At 43.0% G+C, this 18,034-nt stretch overlaps 1 protein-coding gene across 1 annotated transcript in view; it reads left to right on the top strand.

Annotated features, from left to right (window-relative positions):
* Nucleotides 1-68, top strand: part of LOC143274645 (uncharacterized) — a 49,037-nt gene extending 48,969 nt beyond the window's left edge. The window contains exon 23 of the mRNA XM_076578519.1: nt 1-68. This exon is cut by the window's left edge and continues 23 nt beyond it. The gene's annotated coding sequence lies outside the window, so the exon portion shown is untranslated.
* Nucleotides 69-18,034: the final 17,966 nt, after the last annotated feature.

The following is an 18,034-nucleotide window of genomic DNA, read 5'->3' as shown; positions in this document are numbered from 1 at the left end:
GGGAACATAGAATGTTGGGGTTTGTGTATTGTTTGGGTCAGCGTGGAAGAGGAAAAATGAACATCGGGGGTTGTGTCAGTGGGGAAGAGAGAAGATGAACGTTGGGAATTGTGCAGCATTTGGGTCAGTGGGGAAGATGAACATTTGGGGTTGTGTATCGTTTGGGTCAGTGGGGAAGATGAACATTTGGGATTGTGTATCGTTTGGGTCAGTGGGGAAGATGAACATTTGGGATTGTGTATCGTTTGGGTCAGTGGGGAAGATGAACATTTGGGATTGTGTATCGTTTGGGTCAGCATGGAAGTGGGAGGAAGAACAGACTGGATGACGTGTGATTTGGGCAGCAACGGAAATGCCTGTGCCTGTGTCGGGCTGATGCTGTCGTGCACAACAAGGGCCGGTTCAAACCGTGCTTATGTCATAGAACTCGTTCTGTCCAGGTCAGAGTTGTGGACACATAAGCTGGGGTGGGGGTGGCACAGTGCAGGAAACTGTGGACACTGCACAACAGATCTGTGACTACTTCTTCTTCTTCTGCGCTCGTGGGCTGCAACTCCCACGTTCACTCGTATGCACACGAGTGGGCTTTTACATGTATGACCGTTTTTACCCCGCCATGTAGGCAGCCATACTCCGTTTTCGGGGGTGTGCATGCTGGGTATGTTCTTGTTTCCATAACCCACCGAACGCTGACATGGATTACGGGATCTTTAACGTGCGTATTTGATCTTCTGCTTGCATATACACACGAAGGGGGTTCAGGCACTAGCAGGTCCGCACATATGTTGACCTGGGAGATCGTAAAAATCTCCACCCTTCACCCACCAGGCGCCGTCACTGTGATTCGAACCCGGGACGCTCAGATTTACAGTCCAACGCTTTAACCACTTGGCTATTGCGCCCGTCGAGATCTATGACAACAAGGGGAAGAGGGCTGAGAAGAGGCTCACTCGGAATGTCTTGCAGGAAGAAAGATGAATCAAAATGTGCTGACATTCAAGATGTTTCATAAGAAATGCAAAAAAAAAAAACATAGTTGAAAATCAAAATGTGCTGGCATTCCAGATGTTTCCTAGGAAATGCAGGAATACGGTTGAAAATCAGAATGTGTTGGAATTCAAAATGTTTCGTAGGAAATGCAGGAATACGATTGAAAATCAGAATGTGTTGGAATTCCAGAAGTTTCCTAGGAAATGCAGGAATACGGTTGAAAATCAGAATGTGTTGGAATTCAAAATGTTTCGTAGGAAATGCAGGAATACGATTGAAAATCAGAATGTGTTGGAATGTGCAGGAAGATAGTGAAAAATCAAAACGTGCTGGCATTCCAGTGTTCCATAGGAAACACAGGAAGATATTGAAAATAGAAATGTGCTGGCATTGCAGATGCTTTATAGGAGACGTGTAGGTGGGATGACATATGTTCTTGTCTTCATTAAGAAAAAACAAAAATACTTTGAATATGTTTAGAAAGTGCTTGTATGAAGATCTTCAGTAAACAAAAAAGGTTGGTGTTGAATGTCTTTACATGGCTTGGGTCAGTTTTTTTTTTGTTTTTTTTTTAAATTTAGGAAGCCTGGAAAAAGGTCCGGAGAAGGTGGCTTGAATCAGCATGCGCATGTGACTTGACATAAATGGAGAAGAAAGTATGAATAAAACTGAAGCTTTATATAGGAGGGCAAGGGAAGGAAGGCGTGATCCTGGCCGCACAAAGAATGGTGTGGGTTCGCACTGTGCAAAACGGGGCTATGAATGTTGTGACAGAGCTCTGCTGACAGTGATCTTTTACCTGCGAAAGTATTCTTAGGGGATTGTTACAGCTGCAGTGCTCATGGGAAAAAAGGCATGGTGAAGTTATTTTATGGAAACAGAAAGTTTGTGTGTGTGTGGTGTGGTGTGTGTGCGTGTGCATGGTGTGTGTGCGTGGTATATATGTGTGTGTGGTGTATTGGCGGGCTGGTGTTAAATCCTTCCCTCATAGTTTTTTTTTCTAACAATGGCATTACTTGTGTTGACTTGTGAAGCAACAGTCCTTAGTCTCTTGAGATTGGAGTGATGATAAATTACAGCAGCATTGCTGTCATGGAGACTGGAATGGTGGTAAATGCAGCGTTTCCTTGTCGACACGGACATTGGAGTGATAATGGATGCAACATTGTTGTCATTGGAGATGGAAGTGAGGATAAATACTACATTCCCTTTTTTTTTGTCATGGAGACTGAATGATAGCAAACACAGTGTTCTGTTGTCTGTTGTCATGGAGACTGGAGTGATAGTAAACACAACGTTCCTTTGCCTGTTGTCATGGAGACAGAATTATTGGCTATAGATACAGCATTCCTTTGTTGTCATGGAGACTGGAGTGATAGAAAACACAACGTTCCTTTGTCTGTTGTCATGGAGACAGACTTATTCACTGTAAATACATAAATCCTTTGTTGTCATGGAGACTGGAGTGATAGTAAACACAACATTCCTTTGCCTGTTGTCATGGAGACAGAATTATTGGCTATAAATACAGCATTCCTTTGTTGTCATGGAGACTGGAGTGATAGTAAACACAACATTCCTTTGTATGTTGTCATGGAGACAGAATTGATTGTAAATACAGGATTCGTTTGTTGTCATGGAGACTGGAGTGATTAGTAAGCACAACATTCCTTTGTCTGTTGTCACGGAGACAGGAGTGACGATGATCACAGCATTTCCTTTGTTGTCATGGAGATTGGAGTGATGGTTGGTAAATACCTCACGTGTTGATTACCAGCTGGGTTTTTACTGTGACACTGTTGGTCATGTTCCTCACGCTGTGCATTGGTCCTTTTTAAAAAAATTTTTTTTAAATGAAACGAATGGGATCGCTGGTCGGAATGTGGGGTGGGGGGTCGGGGAAGGGGGTGGGGGAGGGGGGGGGGAGGGTCAGTTGTGGCAGGGAGATTGTGATCCAGTTTTTTGCTCTCTGTTGTGTGCCTGACTATGTACCTCTGATGTGGAAAAAAGGCTCGAACTTGACCCCTTTGCCTGTTGCTGACGAGTACACTCGTTAATCGAAGGGCTGTCTCTTCCTGACTGAGTTAACTCACTCCGGACGACGGACCGCTATAGCGGTTTCGACAATTAAATTTTTTTTTTCCCCACGTTTTCCTCATGGAGTAGCATAAAAATCGCAGCTACACCGGGCATTGCGAACGTGTCAAGGGTCAACTGGAAAGTTTCTTCGTGAGGTTCTGTAACTATACACTCGCTGGTGAGCCATTGATCTCGGCACCCCACATGACAAGCTAATCTGCGTAAGTATCGAAAATGGCGTCGCAGGCGATACAAGTGGAATCTTTGGATCACAGTAGATCACGACAGCAGCTTTTTACTGCTGCTGAAGTGATTGAAATGCTTTCAAACTGAAGGTTTTCGACATTGAAAAGTATGATGAAGACATTGAATAAAGTATCTGCAGTGAAGAAAGCTACCAGCAAGAAGGTACTGACAGTGACTCAGCTTCTGAGGGCTGTGAAGAGAGGGAGGGGTGTGGGCGTACACACAATGTGAGGAGAAGGGTCAGTGGGTCAAGTACAGCGAGTTTCATTCAGTTACTTTGTGGTTTTTTTTATTTTTTGTGACTTTTTTCCTAGCCCTGACAAATGGGTCATCTGCAGGGAAAAGCAAGGGAGAAAACTATTCATCTGGAGCGAGTTAACTCACTCAGTACGGTCAGTCCTCTCTTCTCCTCTACACAGACCCCTCGGATGTCCAGTGGGTGTCTGAATGACCCAACCTATAGCTTCCGTCATCAGAATTGTGGTATTCTTTGTCTACATTCACGTCTTCAGTACAAGAGCCTTCCGCTTGTAATATTTTGATGATGGTAATTGGGGTGAAACGCCGTTAACGTCGTCCCTTCCGCCGTTCGTATGGAGAGAGTTAAGACTGAGCTGACAGATGAGGATGTCAGTCACTGTTCTTCAGTGTCAATGAGATCAGTGTAGCTTTGAAATTTTAAATGCAGTTTACTTTCTTTCTTTTTTTAATTTTTTTTATTTATTTTTTATAACTTACCAATGGTGTTCATGAGTTTGCTGAACGAAAGTAATGGAATCCCAAGAGGAGGAAGTACAGGTAAAGAACGGTGATTAACATCCTGACCTGTAAGCTCTGTGTTTGTCTCAGTGAGGTGACAGCCCTTCACTGACATCCTGACTTGTAAGCTGTGTGTTACGTCAGTGAGGTGACAGCCTTTCACTGACAAGCTTTCTCCTCAGCAGCCGTCAAGGGGTGGAAAAGGAGGAAAGCTGCCCATGCTTTTTGTGAACTGTCAGATTCTGACTCCCAAGTCTTGTGGATTGTTTGGGTCCTCTGAAACAAGAGCATTAGGCTGGACTGTTGTTTTCAAGTCATTCACCTGCACAAGCTCCTTCTCTAGTACCACCGCTGTTTATTATGGAACTAAATGATTCTGTGTTATCAATTGTGTGTGATGCTTTGTTTTATGTGATTTCGTTGTAATGACATGCGATGATATGATTGTGAATGTGTGTGATGTTACTGGTGATGTGATGTTATTTTGTCATGTTACGTTGATATTTTTGGTGTGATGTTGTCATTTGTGATATCATGTTATGTGTGATGTTACAGTGAGTGAGTTCTGTTACGTTTATTCAGATCTTCAGTCTGGGCAATAAGCATTCGCAGTGTGGCGAGGGGCAGTTCCTGTGGAAATGAGGGTGTGGGGGTGGATTTGTAATGCTGTGGTTGTCTCCCTTCAGTCCCTGTGTGTGTGTGTGTGTGTGTGTGTGTGTGTGTGTGTGTGTGTGTGTTCCGTTATTTTACTTCAGTTTCTTGTTGAAAAGGAAACAATATGAGCATGAAGTTGGCATCAGTGGTTGTGGAAGAGTGGTTTGATGACTGATAGGAAATAGGGAGGGAACTTTTTAGTAAGCTTTGCTGTTTGCCAGTGTGATGTGTTGGATTTTTTGGGTTTTTTTTTTCCAGGTTATCACTTATTCAAGTATTGAAAACATGCTGAAAATTTCAGTGTACAGAGCGTGTACTTACAGTTGAGGAACACAAATTTGTCCTGTGCTGCTGGACGAAGAAAAGGTTTCACGGAGAATGGTCAGGCTGTGCACTTGTGTCATGTTTGGTTGGATGGAGTCAACAGCGGGGTGCCTGCTGTGCAGTTTGTTGTTAAGGATGTCAGGCAGGTTGTTTGAACCGATGCTTATGTTCGGACATTCTGTCAGTCACTGCTCCTGTGCTAATGACTGTGTGTGTGTAGCAAGCACTTAAGAGTTTGGTCTCTGATCAAGATGGGCGCTATGTAAGTATCAATAGTAGTAGGACTCCTTCGGTCATGGCAGTCCATGGATAGAGTATATCCGACCTGATGTCTAACTGGGCTGTCTGCTTGGACCAAGTGGCGTCGCCTGTGACTGTAGAGACCGTAGACTGTAGCTGTAACTGTGACTGTATCAATAATGATGACAATACACACCACTCTGTCTTTTCCGTCACTTTCAGTGTGCCGCCATTCACAGCATTCCTGGTTGTAGCATGTTGGAACCGCACACTTGTCAGTCGTTCTTTTCTAGCCTACTGTTATGGTTAGTATTACGGTATCAAGGATTTGTTTTCCATGGTACACACGCTTCACAGTATATGTGCCAAGGTGCTTTTACCATTGACGTGTTGAGTGAGATGGCTATTGTGAAGGTGGGAACTGTTTGTGAGAAAGTATTTTAAAACATGTTGACCACTTTGTGATAGTTGACGGATGTTGCATTTTACACTACTTTGACCTGGGATCAGTTAAGCACTTTGATTAGTATTACACCTGTGATGTCCTCCAGATTTGTTTGTTATTATTTTTAAGGACTGGAATGTGTCTGGCATTCCTTGTTTGATGATGAGGATATTTGTTGTCTTTTGCTACAATCTGATTGCTGAAATGATGGCATCATTTTAGATATTACACACATTTGTACATACAGTCACACTCACTCACACACACACACACACACACACACACACACACACACACATACTTTCCCCCACACCCACACTCTTACACGCATGCATGCACATCTTTTATGGGCTAATGACGATGACACAGGTTGCGTGTATGACCTTACTCCACAGTTTCAGAATGGTTTTGCAGTTGGTGAGATCACGGCTTTGCCAGCACATTCACTTTTATGACACATTGATGAACACTATACGGTATTAGTTTAATGTGTGAGTTGTTGAAAGGAAGTGCTTTTCAATTTTTTGATCATGTGAACCGATTTATATCACAGCAGCGACGCAATTCCATGTTTGTGGTCCTTCAGTGTCTTGTCTTGGAGAGTGAGTGAGGTGGGCCATGAGTTGGACAGGGTGTGAGGGGTTTTCATTGGACTCAGCTGGAACAGAAGTATGCGGGGTGCGTGCAGGCTCTACTGCCATGGTTGCACTGTGATGGGACGTTGTGCATTGCATTGTATTGTATTTCTCTTTGTCACAGCAGATGTGAAATTTGTAGCTGCTGTCCACCAGGAGAGCACGTCGCTACAGTGCAGCACCACCCCCTTTAACTCACTCAGTATGGCCAGTCCTTTCTTCTCCTCTACACAGACCCCTCGGATGTCCAGTGGGTGTCTGAATGACCCAACCTTTTAGCTTCCGTCTTCAGAATTGTGGTATTCTTTGTCAACATTCACGTCTTCAGTATAAGAGCCTTCCGCTTGCAATATTTTGATGATGGTAATTGGGGTGAAACGCTGTTAACGTTGTCTCTTTCGCCGTTCGTACTGAGAGAGTTAAGCCTGGGTGAAACAAGACCAGGGCCGGTCTTTGCAGTGCCAAGTTTGCTTGGAGTTAACAGTGTTCCTTAGCATATGAAATTTTACCATGGAGTTGGGGACATTCTTAGCAATAAGCAAATTTAGCACCGCTGAGATAAGCTTATGCACCCCAGCCCTGGGATGTTGGTCGGTTTGGCGATTTGCGCTGTGTCTCTTTCTGACGCTGGGAATGTTCAGAGGAAGAGTTGTGACTGGAAATGAGTAACAAGTCTTGATAATTGTGTGTGTGTGTGTGTGTGTGTGTGTGTGTGTGTGTCCTTTGTGACAGTATAGCCAGTGTTGTAGTTAGTCAGCTCAAGGATTGTGCTGTCCACCAAAGTTTCAACAGATTTTTTTTTTTTTTTTAGAGTCCTTTTTTCTGTCTGTCAGGCGAGGTAGACAGTGATGTTTTCAGTGCTATGAATGCTTTACACTTAAAAAAAAAAAAAAAAAAAAGCTGTGGCAGGTGCAAAATAAAATGTTGCAAAACTGTGATGATCGAGTCAGCACCTCCACTCTCTCAGTATTTAAAAAAAAATTTTTTATGTCGGGGTTGGTGCGGGGGAGACAGGAGAGGGAGGGAGGGAGAGGAGGGAGTTGAACATGAAAGCCTTAAACGATCGAACATGAAAGCCTTAAACGATGAGCAGTTCCAGCAGCGGTGGGTGGGTCTGTCTCCTCACCATTGTGTGTTTTCAGTGATGAACGTTCTCAGTGTTTTTGTCAGTATCATCGTCGTTCATGTTTCACCTTTCAATCAGCCATTTCTCTTTACTTTTGTGTCATTGGATGTGGGGCTGTGGACTGGACACCAGACACGGTCAGTCGTCCAGGACGTTCTCCGAAAAAATGGACGCGGCACTGTGCTGGGCTGGGTTGTGTTGTGTCGGGGCAATGTACACACTTCAGTGGGTTGGTGACTAGAGTAACTGGGTGGTTGTTGCGGGGGTAGGGGGCGGGGGGGGGGGGGGGGCACCGTGCAGGCTAAAATACAGCAATCCGTTACCCAGCACATTAGTGGTGTGTTACCCTGCACACCAGCAGTGGCACAGCATAGCGTTACCCTACACACCAGCAGGAACACTATCCTGGTACAACTCCAGAGTCACAAGACATGTCTTGTACACTATCCCTATACATCTTACGGTTCACAGAACATGAACACTATCCTTGTACAACTTTTGGTTCACATAGAACATGAACACTATCCTTGTACAACTTATGGTTCAGGTAGAACATGAACACTATCCTTGTGCAACTTATGGTTCACAGAACATGAACACTATCCTTGTACAACTTATGGTTCACATAGAACATGGACACTATCCTTGTACAACTTATGGTTCAGGTAGAACATGAACACTATCCTTGTACAACTTATGGTTTACAGAGCATGAACACTATCCTTGTACAACTTATGGTTCACAGAACATGAACACTATCCTTGTACAACTTATGGTTCACATAGAACATGGACACTATCCTTGTACAACTTATGGTTCAGGTAGAACATGAACACTATCCTTGTACAACTTATGGTTCACATAGAACATGGACGCTATCCTTGTACAACTTATGGTTCAGGTAGAACATGAACACTATCCTTGTGCAACTTATGGTTCACATAGAACATGAACACTGTCCTTGTACAACTTATGGTTCATATAGAGCATGAACACTATCCTTGTACAACTTATGGTTCACAGAATATGAACACTATCCTTGTACAACTTATGGTTCACGCAGAACATGAACATTATCCTTGTACAACTGGTTCACATAGAACATGAACACTATCCTTGTACAACGTATGGTCCACAGAACATGAACACTATCCTTGTACAACTTATGGTTTACGCAGAACATGAACATTATCCTTGTACAACTGGTTCACATAGAACATGAACACTATCCTTGTACAACGTATGGTCCACAGAACATGGACACTATCCTTGTACAACTTACGGTTCAGGTAGAACATGAACACTATCCTTGTACAACTTATGGTTTACAGAGCATGAACACTATCCTTGTACAACTTATGGTTCACAGAACATGAACACTATCCTTGTACAACTTATGGTTCACATAGAACATGGACGCTATCCTTGTACAACTTATGGTTCAGGTAGAACATGAACACTATCCTTGTGCAACTTATGGTTCACATAGAACATGAACACTGTCCTTGTACAACTTATGGTTCATATAGAGCATGAACACTATCCTTGTACAACTTATGGTTCACAGAATATGAACACTATCCTTGTACAACTTATGGTTCACGCAGAACATGAACATTATCCTTGTACAACTGGTTCACATAGAACATGAACACTATCCTTGTACAACGTATGGTCCACAGAACATGAACACTATCCTTGTACAACTTATGGTTTACATAGAACATGAACACTATCCTTGTACAACTTATGGTTTACATAGAACATGAACACTATCCTTGTACAACGTATGGTCCACAGAACATGAACACTATCCTTGTAAACTTATGGTTCACATAGAACATGAACACTATCCTTGTACAACTTATGGTTCATAGAATATGAACACTATCCTTGTACAACTTATGGTTCACGCAGAACATGAACATTATCCTTGTACAACTGGTTCACATAGAACATGAACACTATCCTTGTACAACGTATGGTCCACAGAACATGAACACTATCCTTGTACAGCTTATGGTTCACAGAATATGAACACTATCCTTGTACAACTTATGGTTCACAGAGCATGAACATTATCCTTGTACAACTTACGGTTCTCAGAACATGAACAATATCCCTGAACAATATATGGTTTACAATGCATCAAGTATTACCTCTTTTTCTCACATAGTTGTGACTAGGCATTATTTTTTTTCTTTTCTTTTTTTAATTTGCTGTGAATCTCATGATTGGTTGTGCTTTTAATTTAAAGATTTTTTTGATTTTTTTAATGACTTTTGAATTTGTGTCACAGTTTTATTTGGTTGTGAATCAGATTTTGAATGGTTTTTTTATCCTGATTTCAGTTGTCAAGATTTGTACTTGTTTCTGATTATGTTGTTGTTTAAGTATCATTGCTTTTTGTCTTTTTTGAAATATGTTTTTTTTTCTTTCTTTTTTTTCTTTTTTTTAATTTATTTATTTTTATAATTGTCTTATACCTGACCGTGTTTTATGTTGACTGGATCTGTTTTTCACTTTGTGTCCAATGGTATGTTGTTTTTTATATAAAGATTTCATTTAATTATTGGCCCATAAGATTTTATGACAAATAACTACTAACTTTTGATATGCTCTTTTGTTTTTTAATGGTGGCTATAAAATGTGTTCTGTTTTCTTTTCTTTTCTTTTTTTTTCTTTTTTTCTTTTTAAATGTTATTTTGATTTGATGTAATGCTGCGCAATTTGAAGATGGTGTCTGTCATAGCATAGCACCATGAAATGAAAATGAAATGCATAGATCTGTAAAAATCGTAACAACTTTACCTGAAGAGTACAGGCACCTTACCACGACAAAAAAAAAAAAAAAGACTCCCTGAAATGAATGAGCTGAATGTATTTTGTAATGATCAGTTATGCCTCTGTCAATCATTCAGTATTTTTGGAGGGATGTGGTGTGATTCTCTACCTCCTGTCCCCACATTGCTTTCGTGTTGGGACAGTTTTAATCTCGCGCACACACCATTTTCATTTTTTTTTTAATCTTTATACTATTTCTGCATTCCATGTATTTTGTTGTGACAGATGACAACGGCATATTATGTCAGTCAGCTTAACATTCACACAGACACACACACACACACACACACACACACACACACACACACACACACACACACACACACACACACACAGACTCTCTCACACACACACACACACACAGACTCTCACAAACATACACACACACATGCACACACACGCGTGCGCGCGCACACAAACACACAAACACACACACACACACACACACACACACACACACACACACACACACTCACAAACACACAGACAGCTAACTTGATCCTTTTAACGCCCCCTCCCCCCACTCCCCCCTTTTTTTTTTTTTTTTTTTTTTTTTTGAGGATCAAGGCAGATAGCTGAAGCAGGAAATGTTTTGCAAAAAGACATAAAAGTAGGAAAGGAAAGGAAGGAAACCTAGTAGCCTTTGTGGTTTTTTTGTTTTTTTGTTGTTGTTTTCTCAAGTCTTCATTTTTTTGTTTTCAGCAGTGAAAAAAAAATGCAGGTGTTTGCAGCCAGCTTTTGTAAACACACTCCTCACACACACACACCACCACACACCACACACACACACACACACACACACACACACACTGACGTGGAGGACGTATGGAAGACTTCATTTTCTGCTGAACAGAACCATGTATAAAGTCAAGTCTTGTATTTCATTCTTTTGGACTGCATTTTATCCTTCATCCAAGATAAATCGCATCATCTCCACATACTTTTTTTTTTTTTTTTTCTCACGTGTATCTGTTTGCGGACACCTCTGGCTGGCTGACGGACTGAAGTGTGATGACATGCATGGTGTGTCATGCAGCCATCCGTATGATCACAGGGTGTGTCGTGCATCAGCATCATCGTTGTCATTGGTGTCAAAAGCGATCTTCTTTAATCCAATGTGGTAATCTTGTCAGCTGCTCTCACAGGGCACTGTGAGGGAAATAAACATTCCTGGTCATAACACACCACCACTGGCCTTGACCTGTATTGGCTTGAGAGAGACAGAGAGAGAGAGATTTTGTGTGGTCTGTGCATGTGAAAGGTTTTTTTTTTGGGGGGGGGAGGGGAGGGGGGGGCGCTTGCGGGGGGGGGGGGGGGGGGGGGATATTATATATGAATGTCCAGTATTTCTATCCCTTTTTTTTTTTTTTTGCTGCTTTCTCCTTTTTTTTTTCTTTTTTTTTTGTCCCATCATCTGCATCATTTCAGTGGCATTTCTCCTAAGCTGTTCATTCCGAGCCCCCCTCCCCCTCCCCCTCCACCCCCGTTCTTAGTCACACCTGGGTTCATCTGTCGCAGTCCCAGCATGGGCAGTCAACAAGGAACTAACGAACGATTTTAGGTCGCCTAGAGGCCACACAAACACACCAGAGGAGACCCCGCACTGCTACTGAGTCACTTCAGTGGCGTTGAGTAGTGCTTGATCTGATGGAACATATGCTGGACACCACCTATCGATCGCCCCTACACTGCGTTCGGTCAAATCCATATACGCTACACCACATCTGCCGAGCAGATGCCTGACCAGCAGCGTAACCCAACGCGCTTAGTCAGGCCTTGAGAAAAAAAAAAGAAGAAGAAAAAATTATAAGGTGCAAAATCTTGATGAAGTCAACTCTAAGCGCACAAAAAAAAAAGAAGAAAAAAAGTAATCGCTTAGTCGTGGAGCCGGACCGAGTGAGCGTCCCCTCTAGAGTGGAGACTGCCACCATGTCCCTCCCAAGTTCCAAAGACAGTCCTCCATGAATCTGCTGACACTGAAGACATTGACAGGACTCACTCCATACACGGACGTGGAGGGGGATCGAAAATGAGGTCACCATGAGAGCAGGGCGTGAAAGGTATCACAATTCCAGGCTTTTTGGAGTTTTTATGATGGATCAGGATTATGGAGATGACAATTAATGCTGCTGTGTAAGGTTTGGACCACGTGTGGATGCATTTGAGTGTGTAGTGTGTGTGTGCGTATGTGTGTGTGTTTGTGTGTGTGGGATGGTTAGCGTGCTTAGGACAGCATGCACCCACTAAGCCCTCTATTGACGACAACAATGACTTAGTCGCAGAGCCGGACTGAGTGGAGACCGCCACCACTCCCTCCATCAATCTGCAAATACCGAAGAACTTGAAAAGACTCACCTCCAAGCGCGGAAGTGGAGGGGTATCGAAACTGAGGACACCACGAGAGTAGGGCATGAGAGGCCTCATGATATTTGTGACATTTTTATATTGATGAGGACGATGGAGGAGGAGGATGACGATGAGGAGGATGACGATCCGATGCTGCTATGGAGGCCCATTTAGGTTTGGGACAGCGTGACAAGGCTGTACACCACGCTTCCTGTCATCAATATATTCCGGTGTCAACCAGGCCCGAGAGATTCAGACACTTGCAGTGTTGGTCAGGAAATTAGAACAACACCGCATTCGTGATAGTGGATGATACTCGACTGTATGGCTCCAGTCTTCCCATTAATTGAAGCCCGTCGCACACTTAACCCTGGGTAGAAGCCGGCGGCGGGCCGAAAAGACCCACCTCCGCTGAGATTCGAACCCGCCGCCCTCCCAGCTGTCAGTTAGACAATACTAACCACATCGCCACGGCGGCTGGTTTCTCTGTATGTTTGTTTTCACCTGACCTGAGTGCAAGCTCGTGAGAAGCGCTTTGCGGCCAAGTGGCTGGAGTTGTGTACCTTAAAAAAGAAAAAAAAAAAAAAGAAAGAAAGAGCAGGGGTTAATTTTCTTGCCTATCCACGCACTTGTCATGCAGTGCTGAATGAGAATATTATATGGTATGATGATTTAAAGATTAAAAAATATATATATATATTTAATATTGCTCAGTCCTTTGACAAACTGCACGTCGTTGAGCCACTGAAACACACCCACTTGAAATACGCTGCTACAGAGAAGCGTCATCACACACAGCCGAGTTTCTGCACTCTGTGACATATCTCTGTCAATTGGGGGGGAAATAACAACGACAACAACAACAACAAAAACCCCTGCCGAATGTGACAAGGTCAACAAGCGTTCAGCGAATATAAATTATTAATGTAATTAAACACTGAGGCAGGGTTTTTCAGACGTTGACTGGCCGCACACACACACACACACACACACACACTGGCACACACACACACACACACACACACACACACACACGCATGCACGCACAAGTACACGCACACACTCACGCACACAGACACACACACACAGAGCAGAGAGAGGCAGAGTTTTCTCAGTTCAGTGCAAGCAACCTGACAAATTCTTTAAACATGAACTTTCATACAAAATTTCTTTTTTGTTTTCTTTATTTCAAACGTGACACCTGCTAAAGAGGGATTCTGATTTTTTTTTTTTTTTTTTTTTCGCTTTTACCACTTTTACCACTCGTTAATCTGAAGGTTTGATCCGTGTTCCCTATATTGTCTATCAGTAGTACTTCAGTCTGTACACCATTCCGTTGAAATTTATTTCCAGACATCCAAGATGTAAATCAGAGATGCAAGGTTCCATCACAGAGAGAAGTGGTTTGGTATCAGTGGAGTGAGATGAGTTGTAGAGCTGTATCATCAGCAAATTCAGTGTTATAAACAAAATGTGCTTCAATGACACGAGAGAGTGGCTGGGTGTACCGAATAAACAGGGACCTCAAACGGAACCTTGGGGGACTCCAAACTGCAGGGTTACCGGCTCAGAATAGAAGCCAGAGATAAGTACAGTCTGTGTTCTTTCAGACAGATCGGCAGTGAGAATGAAAAAGATCGTGCATGCAAAACACGTTTCTGAGGTAGTGCAGGAGAATGTCATGATCAATAGTATAAAATGCAGCACTAAGGTCTAGCAGGCTAAGGACAAAAACTTTAGAGTCATCAGGCACAAATTAGATCGTTGAGAAGACGAAGAAGAGTTTCTGTGGAGTGGTGAGAATGATACGTAGACTGAAAGACGGGAAGGAGATTGGAGAAAAACGTAGAGAGAAAGAAAAGTAAGCACAAGGACACAGCATACCCTGCCATAAAAAAGGAGATATGTCAGTCTCCATATCACTTATGGAGAGGTTTCAGATGAACACATTCAGAAACAGCCTGGTCGGGGAAGGGCGTGTGCTTGGGTAAAAACGGAAAAGGACAACAACAAAAAAGTGTCTGGACTGACTCGACTGAGATGATTCAATTGATCCTATGTCTTTCTCACGTGTCTATTGAATCAAAATATCACAGGATATCTGACACGCTCCGTTTGATTTTTGATACTATCGATTCAGTTGATATGTCCATCGATCAGCAGGTACAGTCAGCGTCGATGTGATCGGTTACCTGAGGCACACACAAGCAAAGGGATCTGTATGTCATCAGTGGTAGGTACACGGAAGTCCCGTGTACCTTTTATTTATCGTCAGCGGCATCACACTGCTGTGCCTCGGGGCACGCTTTGTCTTCGGCCATCCCTGAACAACAACAAAGTGACATGTCTCTTCACTATGTATGATAGTCAGTAGTGTCCGACTACAACCATCACAACAACAGAGGAGGTAACTGCTGTCCCGACCAACTGGGCTAGAATTTGATTTCAGTGGAGAGTGTCTTGTCCAAATCAGGACAGTCGGTGTTGGGATGGTTCCCAAAGGCCAACTAGCCCTCAAGGCTGCAGCACTAAGAGCCAGTGCAATCTTCCCTCCTAGTTTGAGGATCACAGTCCTTCACAAAAGACAAGGCTGTTAATGAATTTCTATTGCAGTGGAGAAACCATAATTGCAGTGGAGAAGCTGTCTCTCCAGTGATCCCTTGTGAAACAATGTAACATGGTCATCTGGCTGTCGTTGCGTACCATAGAAGTAGATAAAGAAAGGAAAGAAAGGACAATTCAAAAGGAAGGGGGGAATCGAAGAAAACAGAGAGAAAGAGAGAGAAGGGAGAAACATATTTATCACATTCATCTTCACCTATCCCTTGACGCTGCTATTGTTAGGGTACCAGTGAAGTAAACACCACCACTCTCCTCCACCTGTCTCTGTCCTCCACCGCTCTCTGGAATTCCGCCAGGTACATACCTGTCCATTCTTGCACACCATCGTCCCACCTCTTCCTCTGTCTCCCTCGTCTACGGGCTGCCTCTGACTGTCCCTTGCAAGATGGTCCTTGCAAGTCCTGTTGTGCAGGAAACTTGTCCACACCACTTCTTTTTCCGTTTCCTGACGACTGTGAGGAGGTCATCATGAGAAAATCGCTCGAAGACAGTACTAAATGTCTGTTCTATAGAAGCATCAATCCCAACTTTTGTCAAGAAAACTATATCTCACAACTTCCAGATAGTTACGTATATCCTCTGATAAAGTTTCGTTACAGTAACCATAAACTGCAGATCGAAATAGGAAGAAGAGAAGGCGAAAACAGAGAAAACAGAATTTGCAAGGAATGTGATATGGGTACTGTTGGGGATGAATTTCTTTTTGTTTTAGAATGTCCCCAAAGTACTGTAATTCGAAATAAACTGATACCACATAAATATAAATCACATATGTCAATGTTCGGTTTATGCAATTTATTCAGTGCTGGGAAGACAACAACTTAATCTAGTCAAAGTAAATTCATAAAACTTGGAAAGGTTGTGTAACTTTTGTTACATCTAAAACATACTTGTCAGTATGTTTAAGTTTGATTTGTTTTGTTGCAAATCATCATTAGCGCGTGTGTGGGTGTGCGTTTTTGCGTGTTTCGGAGACATCGTTGGACTGAAGTAGTGATTCAATGAGTATGTATTGTTATTGTATCCTCCACACCCTAAAATGGGCAAAAAGATGAAATTTCTTTGAATCTTTGAGGTCCTATTGCATGTTGGATCTGTCTGCTGTCCTCTTTGTTTGTCAGATCATCTGCGTAATGGATGTCAAAAATCTTCCTGCAGCATCAGTTGCCAGGGTCTTTCTTTGCATATCTGCCTGGATTGTCCATGTTTCGCAGGCATAGATGAAGTGGATTTTACGTAAACCCTATATTCATTTTATACCATGTTCTTGTAATATGTATTGGGTCATAATTACCCCTTTCATTACTGTAAAAAAAAATATATATATATAAACAAAATTATACAACTGCGTTTTACAAACGTTGCATGACGAGACAGAGGTGTGATACAACAACAACAAAAATATATATATCACTCAGCTTCTCTCATTGTGACTAACACTGATTAACTAACTAACAGGGCCATAACATTGTTCAAACTGAATTTGAATCTACATTTCGATGATGGTGAATCAGTGATGATACAGCCAATGAAAATGTTGCTGTGGGGGGCCCCGTTTCCGGTTTGGGACTTGTCGACAAGGCTGTGTTCTTTCAATAGGGTCTACATTCTAGCGTCAACCAGGCTGAGAGATACAGTCACCTGCAGTGCTGCTCAGGGGTTTCAGTTTCAGTATCAGTAGCTCAAGGAGGCGTCACTGCGTTCGGACAAATCCATAGACGGGCGCAATAGCCGAGTGGTTAAAGCGTTGGACTGTCAATCTGAGGGTCCCGGGTTCGAATCACGGTGACGGCGCCTGGTGGGTAAAGGGTGGAGATTTTTACGATCTCCCAGGTCAACATATGTGCAGACCTGCCAGTGCCTGAACCCCATTCGTGTGTATACGGCAAGCAGAAGATCAAATACGCACGTTAAAAATCCTGTAATCCATGTCAGCGTTCGGCTGGGTTATGGAAACAAGAACACACCCAGCATGCACACCCCCGAAAACGGAGTATGGCTGCCTACATGGCGGGGTAAAAAACGGTCATACACGTAAAAGCCCACTCGTGTGCATACGAGTGAACGCAGAAGAAGAAGGACAAATCCATATACGCTACACCACATCTGCCAAGCAGATGCCTGACCAGCAACGTAACCCAACGCGCTTAGTCCAGGCCTTGAGAAAAAAAAAAAACACAAAAAAACAACCAAACAAACAACAAAAATAAATAAATAAATCAGGAGATTTGAACTAAAAACTCCCGAAGACGCCTCTCAGCTGTGTGTGGTCCAAGTCTTTACAGCACACTCAGCTCCGGGCGGGATGAATGAATACATGAGATGGAAACGTATTTCGCGACTATCCTCGGTCGGAGACCAAGCTCTACGCGCTTTACAAACACGGTATCATTTTCATAACAGGCTGCCTACCTGGGTAGAGCCGACTAACGGCTGCCACTGGGCGCTCATCATTCGTTTCCTGTGTCATTCAATCGGATTTCAGGCACGCACACATACACACTCAGACAGTCGTGTAACAGTGTACGTGTATGACCGTTTTGTTTATTTACCCCACCATGTAGGCAGCCATCGTTTTCGGGGGTGTGCATGTTGGGTACGTTCCTGTTTCCATAACTAACCGAACGCCGTTATGGAGTGCATGATCTTTAATGTGCGTATTTGATCTTCTGCTTGCGTATACACACGAAAGGGGTTCGGGCACAAGCAGGTCTGAACATATGT

This window comes from Babylonia areolata, chromosome 29 (genome assembly GCF_041734735.1).
Source record: "Babylonia areolata isolate BAREFJ2019XMU chromosome 29, ASM4173473v1, whole genome shotgun sequence".
Classification (NCBI taxonomy): domain Eukaryota; kingdom Metazoa; phylum Mollusca; class Gastropoda; order Neogastropoda; family Buccinidae; genus Babylonia; species Babylonia areolata.
The sequence above is the reverse complement of the archived record's forward strand: the minus strand, read 5'-3'. Positions and strand labels throughout refer to the sequence as shown.